At 37.7% G+C, this 21,599-nt stretch overlaps 1 protein-coding gene and 1 pseudogene across 2 annotated transcripts in view; one reads left to right on the forward strand and one right to left on the reverse strand.

Moving 5' to 3' along the window:
* The first annotated feature begins 2,522 nt into the window (after positions 1–2,522).
* Positions 2,523–21,599, forward strand: part of Mga (MAX dimerization protein MGA) — a 130,329-nt gene continuing 111,252 nt past the window's right edge. Inside the window, exon 1 of one of the 2 annotated variants that reach the window (XM_046460762.2) lies at positions 2,523–2,613. The gene's annotated coding sequence lies outside the window, so the exon portion shown is untranslated. Of the gene's footprint in view, positions 2,614–2,809; positions 2,907–21,599 lie in introns of those variants that run through there. The other variant, XM_046460761.2, reaches the window with a different exon arrangement.
* LOC124104114 (eukaryotic translation initiation factor 4E-like) lies at positions 18,034–19,655 on the reverse strand (annotated as a pseudogene).

Here is a 21,599-nt window from a genome sequence, read left to right on the forward strand (position 1 = left end):
TAAAGAGTGACTGATGAAATAGGAGAGGAAAAGAATCCACTGGAAGGAATCTGGCAAGGGTGCATTTGAAATATTGTTATATAATTGAAAGGCAGAGGGAGTTTTATAGATATCTTAGAGCTATTTAAATATAAACAATTTTAACCTCTTGAAGTGTAGGCATAGGTTTCTTCTAAGCCTTTCCATGTAACTATTTTACTGCAATAATGTCTCTGTTTCAGCATTTTAACATGTTAAGAAAAAAAGGAAGTTGGAGGGAAATAATGTAATGATATGTCCCCCAACAGATGGGCAATAATAACCAAGGAGTCTAAAAAAAGATCTACAGTATATGAGTCTGTTAGTGTGCCTCTAGCACTGTCTAGGGGAGAAACAGAATAGTGAAGAAAAAATTATTTAAGAATATGTTGTATTGGACTGAGTACAGGATGCTAGTTTCATTGCAACATTTACCACTAACTAGTATTCACGTACAGAGTATCTCACGTTTATCATCAACTATGACAGGTGCTCTAGATATATCTATCACAGAATCATTATGTCAGTCCAAAGATTAGATGTGATTGGCCCCAATTTTCAGTTAAAGGAACCATAGATTCAAAAATTTAAAAAATCATTCCCAGTCACATGCAAGAACTGCAAATTTACCTAGATCTGTCCCTTTCAGGATCTTTCCACTAACAGCCAATGGATCTCAAATCTGCTTATGCACCATATTGCCCTGAGAACATGTTAAAGCATATTTTTCCTGATTTCTACTCAAGACTGACTCAGAGGATGGTAATATTAGTATAATACTTTTCTCTCAGGGTTGTTAGAATACAATGTGATGAAGAATATTAGAATGTTTCATAAACTTCAAGTTTAATATAGATATGCTCATAATACAATGTTTTCTATTACATGTTTATCCAATTCCATTTCTTTTGATTTCCTAGTCAAAAAATAATTTCCTGATAAGCAGTTAGGTTTATGAAGTACATTGTAGTTCAGGACCACTGCCCATACCTGTAATCCCAGCAATTTAGGAGGCTGAGGCCCAAGGATTACAATTTAAGGCCAGCCTCAGCAATTTAGTGAGATGCTTTCTCAAAATAAAAAATATGGACTGGGGATGAAGCTCTGTGGTAAAACATCCATGGGGTTAGTCCCCAGTAACCCCTTTAGCCATCAGACCTGGGGAAACAAAACCTTGCAATTAGAAAAGTGTGTCCTAAACTTTAGGTTTTAACTTGGTAATCACATAAATTGAACTTTTTTTTTTTTTTGTACCAGGAATTGAACCCAGGGACACTTACACCAGAACCACATCCCCAGCCCTTTTTATTTTTATTTTGAGACAAGGTCTCTCTAAAGTGCCTAGGGCCTCACTTAGTTTCTGGGGCTGGTTTTAATTTGGGATCCTTCTGCTTCACGTTCCCGAGTTGCTGGGATTACAGGTGTGAGCCACTGTGTCTGGTAAATTAATAAATTTAATTTTTTTTGGTACAGAAAATTGAACCCAGGGTACTCTATTGTTGTACCACTAAACTACATCCCAAGCCCTTTTAATTTTTACAAATTACTGATCCCCACCAAGTTGCTGAGGGTCTTACTTAATTGCTGAGACTGGCCTTGAATTTGTGATCTTCCTGCCTCAGCCTAACCAGTTGCTGGAATTACAGCATGTGTCACTGCTCCCGGGTTTTAATTTCTAGTTTTTAAGAGCTCTTGTGAAACCCACACATGCTAATCAGATTCAATCTTGATCAAACCTTTTAGAACTGATAAATTTTCATCATTAGCAAAGCTGAGAAATGGAGTTCAAAGTAGAAAAGGTGTGACTTGTTTTAAGTAGGGGCTTCATTGGAATAGAATATTGGGGCTTCATTGGAATAGAATATTATTTTTTGGCCTGAAGTAAATTTGTGAATACATCACAAAATTAATTCGTTCGATGTATAATCACCTTTTTTCAGGGTCAGCAGGTATTTTTCTCAGTTCAAATACACTATAGCTAGTATTAGGTGTAATCAGCAACTGTGACAGAGACCGGCCCTTGGTTTTTTTTTAAAAAGCCCATATCCTCCCACCCTCACTCTCCCTGGTAATAGTGTAAGTTCACCAATAAAATTCTAGTTTTCTATTTGTAGCAATATTCGAAGTATTATTTACACTCTTAAGTGGGGCTTGTAGTAAGTTGTGTTTAAGTTAGTATTCTTTTCCACCGATTATGAATGTCTAGTAGTTTCCTTGTGGGTAAATACCCTTGCTGTTCAGTAGTCTTCACAAAGTCAGTTTGCAGGCAACAACTAAATACTTGCTTCACGAAGGTTAAGCATTTTCCCCAAGATCACACGGATTAAACAAATGATGGAGGAGGGACTGAAAGTGTCAGGTATACTGTCACACTCCCATAATTACCCAAACCCTCTCATTCGGAGTCCAAGGACCTGGCTCTCAAAGGGACACAGAACTACCGCCGGAGAGGCGAGAGCCAGGAAATCGGGAGAGGTGGCTTTCCCGGCATGCTCTGCAGCACACTGAAGGGCGCCAGACGCATCCCGGCGTGCATCGGGGAGCGCCCAAGGGCGATGGTTCACAGCTCCTGGAGGGGTGCGCGAAGTTAAGCCGGTATGTGTGAGCTTACTTAGTTTCCAGACGCTGATTTCTAATTTTGTCTTTATGGATGTACTCCCATAAAGGTAGAAAAGGAGGTACTCTTAACTATTCTCCCTTTCCGCGTGCGAACGACTTTCGGTGCCGCTTCGAGCACGGTGCCAGGTGATTAGCGGTTAGGGGCGGATCTGAAAGTTGCACGTGACCAGACCTGCTAGCCAATGGCTAGCCGGGTGGTCCGGCAGCGCGAGGATCCCCGGACTCGGGAGTGGAGCGACGCGTGGGCTGGCTACTGTCTGCCCCGGCAGGTACGCGCAGGCGCCTTGCTTGCCACGCGTTCCATCTGTTCCCACGCGCCCGGTGGCGTGTACTTAGTGCGAGGTGTTAAGAGTCTCTTGTGGGTATTTTCAGGGGCAGCGGGGACGGCGAGAGTGGGGGGGGCTGGTGTCACGTGCGCACCACAGCCAATTGCAGGCCGAGGCGCACCCACAGCTTTTCTCAGCGCCCCGGGGTGCGACGTGTTCGGTGAGGTTGGACCCAGCCCTGACGTTCTAAGCGCTCCTTCGAAGCGCGTGTGCAGCCTGTATTATGTGGGCACGGCGTTTCGTGCCCTCTTGCCCCGCTGTGAGCGCGGATGACAAGTTCTCGGCAAAATGGCTGCTGGAAAGAGTCGCCTAGCAGGGGCAGCGCTGGGGCCGCGTGAAGGTCACATGACGAGGTTGGCAGCGCGTGCTGCTGGCGCGGGGAAGGAGTGGGGGGGTAAGGGGCGTGGTAAGTCACGTGCCTTCTACTGCTGCGTCCAGTGATTTCCCAGAGTCTGTGCAGAGGCCAGATGGCCTGCTTTTACCCCTCCCACTTCGAAGCGTGGCAAGCATGGCGAGAAGCTGTGCTGTGTGGTGTAATGAGCCCTGATGTGGGATTTAAGAGACTTGGGGTTCCAGGCCTTTGGCTTGTTTTATAACCTTATTTATATTTTAGCTTTTTAGAGGTGATTAGTTTTTAAGAGCCTAAATAAATAAGGTCCATGACTACCTACTCTCAGTTATCTGTAGATTAAAAAAGAAATGTTAACAATGGCATGGTGGGGATGGAGCTCAGTGACAGAGTGCTTGTTTAGAATTTGTGAGGGAGGCCCTGAGTTTGATCCAAAACAATGAAGAAGTCATAAACAAATTATTATGAGACAATCCCTACCCTCAAAGAAAAAATGACAAGCAATCATTCAAACTCCCAATAACAGTGCTGTGCGAAACTTGGTGTAGATAAATGATTATATTCTGGGCATATCCGTCTTTATCAATTCCATTTATACAATGTTCCTGTCTACTACCTCTGGGAAAATAGTCTTTTAGACATCTAGATTCTGTATGCTTTCTGGAAAGAAAGGATATCCATTATTGTCATAACGGTGGAGATGGGGAATATTTAATTTGAAGGACTCACTAATGTCCTGTAAAGTTGACTAGAAGACCCTAGGAGTCGTCTTTTCACTTGGTGGGTCAGTCTTTGAAAAAATTTTGAGTTTTTGTACTGCAAACCTTTAATATTCTTCATTAAAAGTCTCTGCTTCCCGCACTAGCTCTTTGTTTTCCCCGAGTGTCAAGACCTTGGGAGAAAGGAAGTAAACATAAATATATTTTCTATATCACTGCTTATATATTTTATAGTACACTTTGATTTATCTTTAAGAGCCTTTGAATTTTGTGGGAAGAGAACCAATTTTTCCTTCCTTCTTTTAGTTTTTTGTACTGGATTGAACCAGTACATCCACATTCATTTTATTCTTTATGTTCTGAGAGCCTTGTTGAGTTGCTGAGTCTGTGCTCCAATTTTAGAGCCTCCTGAGTCAGCCTCTGGAGTTGCTGGGATTATAAGTGTGCATGTCTGGGCCCAGGTAGAATTTTTTTTTTTTTTTTTTGGTTATGTGGGATTGAACTCAGGGCCACTCAACCACGGAGCCACATACCTAGTCCTGTTTTGTATTTTATTTAGAGACAGAGTCTGAGTTACTTAGGTCCTCACTTTTGCTGAGGCTGGCTTTGAATTCATGATCTTTCTGCCTCAGCCCCTCCCACCCCCACCCAAGCCCCTCCCACCCCCACCCAAGCCCCTGGGATCACAGGTGTATGCCACTGCGCCATGCTTTAGATTTCCTTTTAAAAAGTTGACAAAATGATTCTAAAATTCATTTGAAAGAATGCACCTATAGGGGCTGGGGTGGTAGCTCAGTGGTAGAGTGCTTCCTTGAACTGGTGAGGCCCTGGGTTTAATCCTCAGCACCACATAAAAATAAAGAAATAAAAATAAAGATAAAAAGAAAAAGAATGTACCAATAAAGTAAAAACAATTTGGAAAGATAAAGCAGGTGGGCTTGTCTTGGTGATATACAGTTAGCTATAATAATCAAAAGTGCAAGTGGTGATTTGAGTAGACAGCAGTGGAACAAAATAATAAATCTAGAAACATAAGGTTATTTAGTATTAGGTGGCATTTCATATCAGTGGAAAAATATTATGTTGGAATACTTTGCTAATCATTTTTTAAAAAATGTTATTCTTACCTTAAAATTTAAATAAAATCTAGGTGAGTTAAGTATTTAAATATAAAATTTGAGATCAGGAAGTTGCAACTTTGAAAAAAATGGGTGAACAGTTTTCTAGTGTTGAAATAGGATGAGTCATTTGAAGCATGTCTACAAAAAGCAGAATCCACAAAGGCAAAGATTGATGGAATTTTAAAATTGACTCAAATTGGCAGAAACACCATAAAGTTAAAAGATAAATTTATTTATTAAAAAACACATTTATTTATTTATATATCTTTAATTTTAGGTGGACACATTATTTTGTTTTTATGTGGTGCTAAGGATCGAACCCAGTGGCTCATGCATGCTAGGCAAGCACTCTACCACTGAGCTACAACCCCAGCCCCAAAAGATAAATTTATTAATGGCATGGAAGCAGGTGCCTCTAATCCCAGCCACTTGGAAAGGCAGAGGCATGAGGATGGAGAATTTCAGGCCAGCCTAGTCAACTTAGTGAGATCAAACAAACAAAAACCAAACTCATTTACTCACTCACCATTCATTTAATATATTTATTCAGTGCATACTGTGTGCTAGACAGTGTTTTTTAGGTGTAGAGAATACAGTGATGAGCAAAGCCTAGCAAATTGTAGGAAAAAGTTGAATCAGGTTTTGGACCTAGGTTAATGATCTTAATATATGATAGGCAAAAGACGTGAGTAGGTAGTCACACAAAATAAAAATAATGAATAAAGATAAAAATACTTTATTTTTCACATAAGTAATACAAAACAACACTTTCCCCTAGTCTGGCAGATTGTTATAGGTGTAATATGAAATCATAATATCTGATAATTGGCATTCATACATTACTCTTGGTGACTATTTCCATCAGAACATAATTGTTTTTTGTTTTTATTTATTTGTTATTTATTTATTTTTTGATATGGGGGATTGCACTCAGGGGCACTAGACCACTGAGCCACATCATGAATCCTATTTTGTATTTTATTTAGAGACAGAGTCTCACTGAGTTGCGTAGCGCCTTGCTTTTGCTGAGGCTGGCTTTGAACTTGGTGATCCTCCTGTCACAGCCTCCTGGGTCTCTGGGATTACAGGCGTGCATCACCGCACCTGGCTTTATTTTTGTTTTTGTTACTGGGGATTGAACCCAGGGTATTCTACTTGTCAGACCAGCGCTGTACCACTAAGCTACATCCAGAATTTTTTTTTTTTTTTTTTTTTTAGGAAACAGGATCTTGTTATGTTGCCTAGTCTGGCCTCAAATTTGCCATTCTTCTGCCTCAGTCTCCTGAGTAACTGGGATTACAGGCCACCACACCTGACTTGACTATACTTATTGAAAGCATTAAAAAACCGTTATATTCTTGGATTTAGGAACTTCTCTTTTTTTGTTAAGGTACTAATTAGTAAGTTTGCAAATATGTGCATTTGAGAATTTGTCTTTGGCCAGGTGATTGGCTAGGTTCAGTGGTGCATACCTGTAATCTCAAGAGATTTGGGAGACTGAGGCAGGAGGAATGCAAGGCTAGCCTGGGCAACTTAGTGAGACTCTGTCTTAAAATATAAAATTTAAAGGACTGATTTTGTGGCTCAGTTGTATAGTATCCCTAGATTGAATCCTCAATTTAAAAAAAGTCACTGGAATAATATGTTGAGATATTATGGTTTGGACTAAGCAGGTAGTAATGGTAGTGAGAAGTGGTTGCTGAGAGTTGAGTTGTGGAAAGCGAGAGGAATCAAAGATGATTCCAAGGTTTTTAGCTGGAACAATTGATGACATTTATAGAGAAGACTGGAAGGAGCTAGTTTAGAGGAGAGTTTAGTTGGGTATTTTGAGTTTGAGATGCCTACTACTTATCTAGGATTAGAGGAGTATGCAGTGGACTGTTCAGGTCTGGATTCCAGGATTAAGGTCAGGATTGTGAATATATGCTTGGGTCACTGATATGTAGATGGTCTTTATGTGGAGCTGATAAGGTCATCCAGTAAATAAAGAGGGTCAATGTCTGAGCCCTGAGACTGTGGAAATCAAAATCAGGGAGGGGAGTAAATTATACTATATTTAGATTTCTTTTTTGTATTGGCATTAACACACTGTATACTGAGTAACATCTGATGGTGCACTATTAAATGATGTCCTTGAGATATGCCCTTCCTACTAACTGAATTCCCAGGTTGTCACTTTTCTGCCTGATGCTTTCTATTTTTTTTCTTTTTTTAAAATTTGTTTTAATTAGATACACATGACAGTACAATGATCTTGACATATCATACATTTGAATTAGATGGGGTATAATTTCTCATTTTTCTGAGTGTACAAGTTGTAGAATCACATTGGTCATGTAGTCAAGTATATACGTACAGCAATAATAATGTCTATTTTATTCTGCTGTCCTTCCTTTCCCTCTTCCCCTCCCCTCCCCTCCCCTCCCATAGCTTCTCTCTACCCAATCTAATGTGACACACTTCTTTTTTTTTCTTTTTCCTTACTTCGTCATACATGTAATCTGTAAAACGATGAGGGTCTCCTTCCATCTTCCGTGCAATTCCCCTGCTCCCTCCCTTTCCCTCCCACCTCTCTTCCTTATTTAGTGATAATCTTCTTCTCATGCTCTTCCTCCTTACCCCATTTTGAGTCACCCCCCTTATATCAGAGAAGACATTCGGCATTTGTTTTTTTAGGGATTGGCTAACTTCACTTAGCAAAATCTGCTCTAATGCCATCCATTTCCCTGCAAATGCCATGATCTTGTTATTTTTTTAGTGCTGAGTAATATTCCAATGTATATATATGCCACATTTTTTTTTTATCCATTCATCCATTGAAGGGCATCTAGGTTGGTTCCACAGTCTAGCTATTGTGATTTGTGCTGCTAAAAACATTGATGTGGCTGTGTCCCTGTAGTATGCTATTTTTAGGTCTTTTGGGTATAGTCCGAGAAGTGGAGTAGCTGGGTTAAATGGTGGTTCCATTCCCAGCTTTCCAAGGAATCTCCATACTGCTTTCCAAATTGGCTGCATCAATTTGCAGTCCTACCAGCAATGTATGAGTGTATCTCCCCACAACCCCCCATCTTCGCCAGCACTTGTTGTTTGACTTCATAATGGCTGCCATTCTTACTGGAGTGAGATGGTATCATAGAGTAGTTTTAATTTGCATTTCTCTGATTGCTAGAGATGGTGAGCTTTTTTTGTATTTGTTGACTGATTGTATATCCTCTTCTGAGAAGTGTCTGTTCAGGTCCTTGGCCAATTTATTGATTGGGTTATTTGTTTTTTCAGTGCTTATCTTTTTGAGTTCTTTATATACCCTAGAGATTAGTGTTCTGTCTGATATGTGAGAGGTAAAAATTTACTCCCAGGATATAGGCTCTCTGGTCACCTCACAGATTGTTTCTTTTGCTGAGAAGAAACTTTTTAGTTTGATTCCATTCCATTTATTGATTCTTGGTTTTAATTCTTACCCTATGGGAGTCTTATTAAGGAAGTTCGGGCCTAATCTAATCTACACGATGAAGATTAGGGCCTACTTTTTCTTCTATTAGATGCAGAGTCTCTGGTTTAATTCCTAGGTCCTTGATCCATTTTGAGTTAAATTTTGTGCACGGGAGAGAAGGGATTCAATTTCATTTTGTTGCATATGGATATCCAGTTTTCCTAGCACCATTTGTTGAAGATGCTATCCTTTCTCCATTGCATGCTTTTAGCACCTTTGTCTAATATAAGGTAGTTGTAATTTTGTAGGTTAGTCTCTGTGTCCTCTATTCTGTACCATTGGTCTACCAGCCTGTTTTGGTGCCATCTATTTTTTTTTTCCTCCATTATCTGAGGTCATAAACTCCAAACTTTTGCAGTTTTGCATATTAGACCCATCATCTGATTCTGCTTTACATCTGGTTCTTTATCAATCTTGCTGTGCCCATAGTGCTCTACTCTTTTTTAAGAATTTAACCTTTATTTGTTTTTATGTAGTGCTGAGGATCAAACCCAGTGCCTCACCTAGGCTAGGAAAGCACTCTTCAGTGTCCCCCTTACATTTGCTTTGTAACTTCTACTTTTAATAGGTAGAAGTCAGTCCATCCCTCACTGCATGGTACTTCTCAGAGCTGTTGTTTGTACTTTTATTTATAGCAAAATATAAAATGAGTTGGTATTTTGATTGTCTTTTTATTTGTTTCCCAGTGCTTGGCATGTGGTAGATGCTTAATCATAATGCTTAAAAAGTTTACAAGTTTTGATTTGGCAAAAGAATAAATTAAAACTAGATCTTATACAGTTTATGAATTATTAGCTGAGATTTTTAGGATCTTTTTATTATGGCAAGTTTTTGGTTTTAGTGATATTCATTTTGATTTAAGTTAGCCAGAACAAAGTTTAATGAAATGATGTCAGAATGAGACATGTTAGGAGTGTTTTAATCTGTAGAGCTGAATAATGCTTATTCTTTGGAAGCAAACTATTATAATAGATTCTTCTTTCACTTGCCCACTTTGCCACCCACCTTCTCAGTAGTCAAGAATTCTATTTTAACATTATGCATGTACTTTGAGCTCTTTGCTGGAAAAGGAACCTAATGTAATAAATCCAAGTAGATTCAGCAGTACTCACCCCAGGAATGTCCTTTAAATTGTTGTGTAGAGGGAGGCTTAATGGTGTGAATGTAGGTGTGAGGGTTTCAGTCTGTGAGCCTAAAGTAGGGTTGATTATTTTGTCATTCAATATTAAGCATGTATTGAGCACCAACCATATATGGGCATTGTATGAGGTATGAGTGGCTTTAAAAAAGAAAAAGATATGTTTCCCTGTACATGAGGCTGTATAAATTTAGTTGAGGAACTGAAACATAAGATTAAAAAGGAATTTAATCTTAATAAGCAGTGTATTAGTAAGTGCAAAGTGCTATAGTATATATCAAGGACTTTGCATTTCTTAAGCCCATAATTATGTTCTCAAAGTTATGTGCAGTCTTACCTTATATCGGTTTTCAGCATTTTAAATTGATTTAAAAGTTGTCCATTTTCTCTTTTACATTTCTAGGTTCAATAAGATATTATTGATTTGGCCCTTTGATATGATAAATGACATATACAGAGAGTACATTACTCCTATATTGTATCCAAATGTTTTATTCTTTCACATTTATTCATGTATTGTTTATTTTTTGGTACTAGAGAACAAAATCAGGGCTTTCTATATGCAAGGCAAGTGCTCTACCATTGAGTTAAGTACCCTGTGCTAGTAGTAATGACATGGACCTGTTATTTCATCATCCACGAACCCTAGGTTGGAGATAATATTTCTTTTCAGAAGTTTTGATGGCCTTATTTCTGTCTTTAAAGTTCCTTTTGAGAATTCTTTTGCTTTTCTGATTCTTGATCCTTTGTTTAAACTAATCCCCTCAACACATTTCTGGTTCTGTGCCTCCTATAAGTTACTTAAATTCACTTAACTTTTTCTTATCCTTTTCTTATCCTATATCTTCTTTTGGTTTTTTTTGAGGATTAGTGAGATAAATAATGTAAAGTGCTAAAATCAATGCTTTGCATTAATAGTAAGCATTCAGTAAATAGTTGTTCCTGTGTTCTATGTGTTCTCACTACATAGAACACAGTGCCTTTAATCCATGTGTGGGTATTCCTCTGCTGTGAAATCTGGACATCCAAGACAAAAATTTGGGTTTTTGACTTTAGGGTTTATGGAGTGGAAATGGGATTTTCCCATATCCCTGAGCCTAAAGTGGAGGTTTGGAGTTTTGTAAGATCTGGTTTCCAGTTGCATTCACTGAGTTTGGAGAGGCCTTAGAATGTCCTCCTTCACCAAGGTGATCCCTCACCAGGATTATGCATTTGTTAGTGTCAATCACAATGTTTTCTAAGTTGTTAACTGTATTTAAAATTTCAAAATGCAAGTTTTTCAACACTTCAGGTTACTTTTCAGTTCTTTTAAAAATGTTGTAACTGCCTTTTTATCTTAAATATGCATTCTTGCAAACTAGCATTTTATATTGCCACTAAGAATTTAAGATAATTATATCAATATTGTTGCTATTTGAAATAATAGGTTTGAAAAGAGCAGATTTTTCCAAATTATATTTCTATGCAAAAGTATACTCAATTTCTTTATATTTTCCTTTTCTTTTTCTTTTTTCTTCTTATTGGAGATTGAACTCAAGAGTGCTCTGCCACTGAACTACATTCCCAGTTCTTTTATTTTTTATTTTGAGACAAGGTCTTGCTAAGTTGCCCAGTTTGTCTTTGAATTTGCTATTCTCTTTCCTTAGCATCCTGAGTTGCTGAGATCATAGGTATGTGTCACTGCACTCAGCCTGCATTGACAGTATTTGAGCATTAGAGTAGTTCAAAGCAGTGGTTTTTAAAAATATTTGATCTTGGGGCTGGGGTTGTGGCTCAGTGGTGGAATGCTCATCTAGCACGTGTGAGGCCCTGGGTTTGATCCTCAGCACCACAGTAAAAAAAATATAAACAAACAAATAAATAAATAAATAAAGATATTGTATCCAGGGGCTGGGGTTATAGCTTAGTGGTAGAGCACTTGCTTCGCACATGTGAGGCACTGGGTTTGATCTTCAGCACCACATTAAAAATAAATAAATAAATAAATAAATAAATGAAGTAAAGATATTGTGTCTATCTTAAAAAAATCTTTAAAAAATTTTAAAAAAAGATATTGTATCCAAATATAACTAAAAAATAAATATTTAAAAAATATTTGGTCTTGTATGATGAAAATGTTTTGAAATTAGAAGAGGCTAAAATTATAGAGAATGCTTAGGTGATTGTTATGATGATCTAGTGGGGAATTAAGAATGGAAGTTAGGAGTGATAGTGGAAGTGAGAGCCTAGAGATAAGATGCTTAAAATGTGACTTGTAAGATGCAAACTTCCACTGTGGCTTACAACATGCTACAAGATTTGACTTTTACCTACCTCTGCAGCCTTATCTCCTGTCATATTTTAAAAAAAATTTTTTAGTTATACATGGACATAATATCTTTATTTTGTTGATTTATTTTTATGTGGTGCTGAGGATTGAACCTAGTGCCTCACATGTACAAGGCAAGTAAGTGCTCTGCTAATGAGCCCCAGCCCCAGCTCCTTTCCTGTCATCTTTGCTCTCATTCTGTACATTTTAGCCACATTGACTGAGTCATTTCACAGAATGGGCTGTTTGTCTTGACTTCAGTGCCTTTGCATCTACCTTCTCTTTACCTGGATATTCTTTTCCAAGTTTGGTTCCTTTCTACCATTCAGTTCTTAGTTTAAATCTGCTTAGTTTTCCCTGATCACTAGTCCTTAAGCAACTTCTCTTACTGATTCATTCATTGTTTTGCTATCATTATAGTATATAATCATTAGCTTGGTTTAAAAAATGGATTTATTTGTCACTGTCCTTTTGAATTTCAATTTCATGAGAGAAGGAACTTTGTCATTTATATTCTTGACACCTAGAAAGATACCTGGCATTACTGGATTTGAAATAGGACTTGATAAATCACCTGAGTTGGAGAGGTTCTCTGAATCTAAGGTTTTCAGCCTGGATATATGTGCCATTGACCCAAATAGAAGAGTATGGAGGGGTCAGGGACACCAACATGTAATGTAGTTCCAGCTATTCCAGAGGTGGAGACAGGAGGCTACTTTGCATTCTGGAGTTTGAGACCAGTCTGGGCAACTTAATGCCTATCTCAAAAAACAAACACTGAAAGAAAGATTAGGAAAAGAAAAATGAAAAATAAAAAAGAAAGGAAAAGTCTGAATTTTGATAACTTTCTTACACATGCTAGACAAGTGCTCTTGAGTTATGTCCCTAACCCAGGAATTTTGATTTTTGAAGGAAAGAGAGTCTGAGATAAGGATGGGAAGTCCTGATGTGATATTTAGTAGGCTGTAGGAGATAGATAATTAATTGACCCTTGTGAGAGAATGATTAGGACTGGAGGTAGAATCTTTTTTTTGTGTTGGAGCTTGATCCAGGGTATGCTCTACCACTGAGCTACATCCCCAGCTGTTTTTATTTTTTATTTTGAGACAGGTTCTCACTGAAGTTGCTGAGGCTGGTCTTGAGATTGTGATCCTCCTGCCTCACCCTCCAGAGTAGCTGGGATTATTGGTATGCACCACTGTACCTGGATTAAAAAAAAAATACCGTTTTACTATAGTATTGTGTGTGTGTGTGTATGTATATGTATGTATATATACACACATATATAAATATGAAGGTGTACATGTTATATGTATAGTTTAATGAGTTTTTGCAAAGTAATACATTATATCTTGATCCAACACTTGGATCAAGAAAGAGAATTATTAGGCTGGGAGTTATAGCTCTGTAGTACAGCTCTTGCCTCTTGCCTAAGCATACATGAGGCCCTGGATGCCATCTCTGACAAACACACACACCCACCCCCCCACACCAAAAAAAAAAAAAGGAAGAAAGAAAGAAAAGCCAGAGAAAGAGAATTATTACCAGTACTTATGAGTCCCCATGGTGATGAACTGTAATTTTTAATTGGTATTTATTCTATATCCCTTTGATGATAAATATTTTGAGGTAAGAACCATGCTTGTTTAACTTATCATGGTGATCCACATAGTGATTTATGTTTGATGACAGCTCAGAGGAGTCTTATATTGATAATAGTTGGCACTGGTTGAGAACATTTCTCCAGGATTATACTCACTATTTTTCTGGTGATTCTATTCAGTCTTTGTTTTACCTGTCTTTGAACTCTGATAGTATTGTCTGTTCATTTGATTTATCACTTCATTTATACTATATGTGATGTTTCTTTAGTTTTTTTTTTTTTTAATATGTGTAGCTCATATTTCTTTTTTTCTTTTTTCTTTTTTGGTATTGGGGATTGAACCCAGAGGTGCTTAACCACTGAGCAACATCCCAGCCCTTTTTTATATTTTATTTGAGATGGAGTCTTGCAGATTTGCTTAGGACCTTGCTAAATTGCTGAGTCTGGCTTTGAACTCAAGAGTCTCTTGCCTCAATTTCCCAAACTGATAGGATTACAGGCATGCACCACTGGAGTGTAGTTTCATATTTTTTATTAAAAATTTTTTGAGATTGGTAATTTTTCATACTTCTGAATTCTCTTATTTGCTATACAGACCTGAGTAAATAAGTACTTCATGTCTAATTACTTTGAAGTAGTGCTGAATTTATATAGTTTTTGTTGTAAAAAATTACCTTCAAGCTGGGTATAATGTATGCCTGTAATCCCAGCAATTTAGGAGGCTGAGACAGGAGGATTGCAGATTCAAGGCCAGCCTCAACAAATCAGTGAAGTCATCAGCAATTTAGCTAGATCCTGTCGCAAAAAAATAAAAATTACTGGGGGAATGGCACTGGGGTTGTAGCTCAGTGGTAGAATACTTACCTAGCAAGTGTGAGGCACTGAGTTCGGTTCTTAGCACCACATATAAATGAATAAATGAAGGTCCATCAACAACTAAAAAAATAAAAAACAAAACAAAAAACCAGTGGGGATGTAGCTCAGTGGTAAAGTATCCCTAGGTTCAGTCCCCAGTACCTAAATAAATAAACAAAAGGAGCATGTTAAAATGCAAATGTATGTTCATCCCTTTGTTAGGGAGCTTTTTTTTTTTTTTCCCCTTCTGATTGTGGGGATTTAACTCAGGGACTCAAAACCACTAAGCTGCATCCCCAGCCCTATTTTGTATTTTTTAAAAATAATTTTTAAATTATAGATGGACATAATATTTTTACTTATTTATTTTTTATTTATTTTACTTATTTATTTTTATGTGATGCTGAGGATTGAACCCAGTGCCTCACATATGTGAGGCAATCACTCTGCCACTGTGCCACAGTCCCATTATTTAGAGACAGGGTCTCACTGAGTTGCTAAGCACCTCCATATTGCTGAGGCTGACTTTGGACTCTTGATCCTCCTGACTCAGCCTCCCAAACTGCTGGAATTACAGGCATGTCCCACCACACCTGGTGTTAGTCAGCTTTTTTTTTTTTTTTTTCCTCTGATCAAAATACCTGAGAAGAACAACCTAGAGAAGGAAAAGTTTATTCTATTTTGGGCTTCTAGTTTCAGTGGCTCAGTTTGTGATCAGCTGACTCAGTTGCTGTGGGCCTGAGATGAAAAAGAACATTATTGCAAAAGGGCATGGCAGAGAAAAGCTCTCAGCTCATGGCTGCAGGGAAACAGAAAGCAAAGAGCCAGGGATAGGGCTGGCCCCAGGCCATGCCCTCATTTACCTACTTCTTCCAGTCATTCCCCTCTGCCTGAGTTACCACCAGTAATTTCTTCAGATTATTAATGAAATGGAAGAATCCACTGATAAAGTTGTAACTCCCATAATCCAGTCTTTTTTCCTTTAAACATTGCTGTGCTACCTTACACATGAGTTTCTTTTTTTTTTTTTTTTTTTATTTTTAATTTTTTTTTTTTTATTTTATTTATTTTTTTTAAGAGAGAGTGAGAGAGATAGAGGTAGAGAGGGAGAGAACTTTTCAATATTTATTTCTTAGTATTTGGCGGACACAACATCTTTGTTTGTATGTGGTGCTGAGGATCGAACCCGGGCCGCACGCACGCCAGGCGAGCGCGCTACCGCTTGAGCCACATCCCAGCCCCCATGAGTTTCTTTGGGGGGGTATTTTTAGAACCAAATCATAATGATAGTATAATAAAATATTAAAGATAATTTCAGTACTTTTTTTTTTTTTTGGTGGTGCCTGGGATTGAACCCAGGGTCTGGTGCATGCTAGGCAAGTGTTCTATCATTGAGCCCCTTGACTAAATTAAAAACAAACAAACAAACAAACAAACAAACCCCAAAACAATTACTTTTTGTGATATACTGTATTTTATGTATTTATTTATTTTTAGAGAGAGGGGGGAGAGAGAGAGAGAGAATTTTTTTTTTTAATATTTATTTTTTAGTTTCCGGCGGACACATCTTTGTTTGTATGTGGTGTTGAGGATCGAACCTGGGCCGCACGCATGCCAGGTGAGCGCGCTACCGCTTGAGCCACATCCCCATCCCAGATAATACTGTATTTTAAAGATTAAATCCCAGCCATAAATATTTGAAAATCATAGTTTTCCCTTAAATTGATTATAGATGAACAAACTATTAGGTAGCAGAGAGCTGGTAAGTCTTGCTTTCTTGTTGGTGACAACAGTAAATCAAAAAGTGACAATCTTATGATATATTCCCACTTTTATCATATTTTCATAGAGTAAAAGTTCTGGCTTTTCACTATCTATTATTATTCCAAAGTATTCATATTCACATGTATATAAATCTCATAAAGTAGTTGATTATTTTCAGAGTATCTTCTTTTAAATTTAATCAATATCAAGCATGCAGATACAATGAAGAAATAATATGACATTCAGTTTGTTTTTATGTCTGATTTCAGTGTAGCACAGTATGAGCCCACGCAAGTGGGTTGGAATGTTGCTTAGCTCAACTGATGATTCAATAGCTACGTATGTGCCGGTAGCTGAAATTCTATTTTCTATAATATTTTTTTATTGGATCATGGAGTAGTATCTTCCTTTGAGGTAGTCGCATATATGTAGGGAGAGGTTAATGCTGTACCCTAGGTGTCTAATTTCAGTGAATGTTGTTCTTTTCAGTAAAGGTGATTTGTCAAATATATAATTAAATGCAATTTAACTTTCATACTTCATGACATTTTCAACATTTTTTTGAGAAGTCTCCAGCAGATGTGTGATTCAGAAAATGAGCTTAATATTACTTAATTCTCTATACCTTCTTGTGCTAACCCTTGGTCTTGTTTGTCTCATACCACTTGATTATCATCTTTTTTTTCTGGAATATTTCTGATTGAGGGAGAATCATATTTAAATTATTTTAATTTTATATTTAAAATATAAAAGTGGGGCTGGGATATAACTCAGTTGTAGAGCAATTGCCTAGTGTGTCCCAGGCCCTGCAAAAAGGGCCTACCATTCTAGGTCCCTTGCCTAGCATCCCAGCACTGCAAAAATCAATAACAAGGGCTGGAGATATAGCTCAGTTGGTAGAGTGCTTGCCTTGTAAGCACAAGGCCCTGAGTTCGATACCCAGCACCAAAAAAAAAAAAAAAAAAATCAACAACAATAAAGTTATAAAAGTTAATTTATTATTATTATTATTTTAAATTCTTTTTTAGTTGTAAATGAACACAATAGATTTTATTTATTTATTTTTACTTAATTCTCTATACCTTCTTGTGATTGAACCCAGTGCCTCACATGTTCTAGGTGAGTGCTCTACCACTGAGGCACAACCCCAGCCTAATATATTATTTTTATGGTTAAAAAAAAAAAAGAAAAGGAAAATTTTCTTTCATGGTTTGTACCCACATTTTCTTCCTCTTCTTTCTCTCCTCTTATCAATATTGCTGGTAACAACTTGTTTTGACTTTTTTATAAATATGCATATATATTTTTCCCAATTTTACAAAATTGGGGGGGAACACAAATATACATATATATTAAAAGAAATAGGAATGGGGATGTGGCTCAAGCAGTAATGCGCTTGCCTGGCATGCGCGGGGCGCTGGGTTCGATCCTCAACACTACATTAAAAAAATAAAATAAAGATGTTATATCCACCAAAAACTGAAAAATAAATATTAAAAAAATTCTCTCTCTAAAAAAGAAATATTTGTAAAAAATATTTCTGGGGGCTGGGGATGTGGCTCAAGCGGTAGCATGTCCGCCTGGCATGCGTGTGGCCCAGGTTCGATCCTCAGCACCACATACAAACAAAGATGTTGTGTCCCCAAAAACTAAAAAAAATAAATATTAAAAATTCTCTCTCTCTCTCTCCTCTCACTCTCTCTTTTTTTTTTTTTTTTTTTTTAAAAGACAATTCACTGTACACATTTTATTTACAGTTTTGTACACTGTCTTAATATGAATGGGACCGATTTTCTACTTGAGCCATTTTTAACCAAAGCAAAATAACCTAAGTAATACAAAGTGTTAAAATACAGCATAAAGATACAAAAACAGACATACTAATTCTAGTTAGGAATGTAATTATGATGTTACATTTTTTTATAATCCACAATTATGTTTAGGAAATCACACAAACATAGATCACTGATTTGAATGAAATGCATAAATTTGTAGCAAAGTTTTGTAGTTACAAAAAACAAAAAAATTACCAAAGAATGCACAAAATTAATGTTTATTCCACCTTTGTGTCATATTCCTGGATCCTTTACCAATGTTACATGAGGAAAAACAAAAGCAAAACAAATGGAAAACTGAAATCAGAATCACTAATGTTATCAAGTAGGGAAACAAATAAATTAAAATCTAGCAGCCATCAGCAAGAGTACAGCAAAGATAATGCTGTCAAAAGAAACAAAGAAAATTGCTAGAAAACTGTATGCATCATACTCTTTCAAACCAGCAAAATATGCCCCTGCATACAATGGAACATAAACTCAACTTTTTTCCTATTAAGGTATAGAAATGCAAGTTCTTTTGAATATTGTGGATGGGTAAAACTTGTTTGTAATGGTAATTCTACTAAGCTAATACAGAGTGGGCCAGGAACACATTTATGGATTCTGGGGATGATGTGGACTGTAATTCTTTGATTGGAATAGTGGACACTATAATAAAAATTAAAAAAAAAAAATGAACACAGAAGTACAAGACAAAGGCGAATGAGACTTCTCTTATATCTGAGTAACATTTAGATGGAATCAAATTTAAATGCAGTCCACTCTGCTTTTGAAGAGGCTTTGGTTCAGCTCCCAAATCTCGATTGCTTGACGCAGTCTCCTATGAGAATACTCAGAAGGTGTCTTCTTAAACAACAAACCTATTTTTAGTGGTGGAGCCGCTCTTAGTAGCTGTGTCTGCATGGGACTGATAACCAATCACTATCTTTGGAGGAAGTCCTAACCTTTCCTTGTATACTCTCCCTATATGTGTAACAGCCTCTCTGTTTTCACATTCAGTAGTCCATATTGCTATCTTATCACCTTTAGCTCTAACATTAACAACAGCTCCACATACATCATCACTGTAGTCATCAAAAGATTCTCCAATAAGGCATAGCAGTGTCTCTAGCCAAAAACGATCGAGGTCACTTGTCTCTGCTGTTTGTTCAATGTAATGAGCCATCTTCCGCCCCGTTTGTTTTTCTCATCTTCCCACATAGGCTCAATACCATCCTTAAAAAGTGAGTAGTCACAGCCAGGCATTAAATTACTAGACAACTGGATATGGTTGTATAGAGCCCAAAAGTCTTCAACAGTATCAAACTTAGAGATCAGTCGAAGGTTTGCTTGCCAAGTTTTACTTTTATCATTTTTAAAAAACCAGAGTGCCCATCTGTTCTGTAGAGGATGTTTTATATAGTGTTCTGGGTTAGCAACCTCCTGATTAGATTCTGTTTTCTCCTCTTCTGTAGGCGGGGGATTAGGAGTAGGGGTGGTTTCCGGTTCCACAGTCGCCATCTTAGATCGATCTCTCTCACTCTCTCTTTAAAAAAAAAATCAAGCCTTAGGTTCTAAGTCCAGCACATGCCCACTCATTCAGACTGTGGTGATCAGATCAGGAACCAAGGCAGGCTTCTCCTGGGGTGCAGCTGAGAGCCAGTTGAGGATAGGGTCATAGGAAGAAGTCCTTTTCTCAACCAGAGTCAAGAGGCTGCTGTAGAGTTTGAGAGCAGAGAGAACAACGCAGAGGATCAGGTGGATGAGAAGAGTTTAGATGTCAGTCTAGGTCCTCTCAGACTCTCCAGCGTGAGGGCATCAGTGTCAGCTGGATGAATGTCTGTTCATTTGCTCCATCATTTATACTAAATTTTTGGGCTTCTGACCATTCTTTCAATCCCTATCAGCTGCCACCGGAATTCGCATTTGCATCTGGTCTGGTGGTCCCCACCCTGATTTTCTTGCCTTTCCCTCTTATGGGACAGCATGACAGAGACTTCACTCTGAGTTTATCAAGGTGGGGAGAAATGACTTGTTTGTGCCTAAGGGCCATACTGGAGGGCTTTGTAGGTGCCAGTGGTGAGATTGCAGGTTTCAAACTGGAGTTTTAAAATGGAGTTGGTAAGGCTAAATCCTAGGGCCATCCTTAAATTTAGTCTCCGCCACTGGGATTACAGGCATGTGCCACCATGCCTGCTTCCTTGTTTAGTTTCTTTATGTAGATGTTCACATATCTGGACATGATAATAAATAAGAAGTGAAATCGCTAGATTTAATATTTTTTAGCTATCGACTGACATTTATTTATTTAAGTTGTAGATGGACAAATATTTTTTATTTTATTTTTTTGGTACTGGGGATTGAACTCAAGGGCACCCGGCCACTGAGCCACATCCTAGCCCTATTTTGTATTTTATTTAGAGATAGGGTCTCACTGAGTTGCTTCTCGCCTTGCTTTTGCTGAGGCTGGCTTTGAACTCTCAATCCTCCTGTCTCAGCCTCCCAGGCCACTTGGGATTATAGGCATGCATCTCTGTACCCGGAAATATCTTTATTTTATGTATTAATTTTTCTGTAGTGCTGCAGATCAAACCCAGTGAGTGACTCACACATGCTAGCAAGCCCTCTACCACCAAGCTGCAACCCCAGCTCCCTTTGTGTGTTTTTATAATTTATTAAAATGTTATCCAATTGCTGGCTTGATATACCATTATATTCATTTTCCTGTAATGTATGAGAGTACCTTCCATATGCTTTCTATAAAATTAGACATTATAAAAATTTTATATATTTTGATCTGAAAAATGATCGTTAGCTTGTTTTTTGTTTTTGTTTTTGCTACTAGGGATTGAACCTAGGGGTGCTTTACCACTGACCTTTTGTTTTTTGAGACAGGGTCTCAATAAATCACTGAGGCTGGCCTCAAAGTTTAGATTCTCCTGCTTCAGCCTCCTGAGTCACTGTGATTGTAAGCATGTGCCAACATGTCTGGCGGCTAGCTTGCTTTGTCACTTGTATTCCTCTGATTAGTGGTCAAGTTGGGCATCTTTCCATATCTTTGTTGGCCTTGTATTTTTTTTTCTGTGAATTGTATATTCTTATTTCTTGTTAGTGTATTTATTGGATTTATAGGGTTTCTTGTGTTGTGGGTGTTAATCCAAATATTAATCCTTTTCCTGTCAGGTATGCTTAGTATTTTCTCCCAGGCTATACTGTACTTTTACCTTTTTTTTTTTTTTTTGATACTGGGGATTGAACCCAGGGATACTTTACCATTAAGCTACATCTCCAGTTCATTGTTTTTTATTTTGAGAGAGGGTCTTGATAAGTTTCTTAGGGCTACATTGCTGAGGCTGGCCTTGAATTTAGGATCCTCCTGCCTCAGCTTCCTGAGTTGCTGGAATTATAGGCATGAACCACTGTGCCAGCTATACTTTTAATCTTTTTAATTATGCATTCTGCTGTGTAGAAG

The sequence above is a fragment of the Marmota monax genome, unplaced genomic scaffold (assembly GCF_021218885.2).
Source record: "Marmota monax isolate L192 unplaced genomic scaffold, Marmota_monax_Labrador192_F-V1.1 WCK01_AAM20220418_F8-fsc00001, whole genome shotgun sequence".
Lineage (NCBI taxonomy): Eukaryota > Metazoa > Chordata > Mammalia > Rodentia > Sciuridae > Marmota > Marmota monax.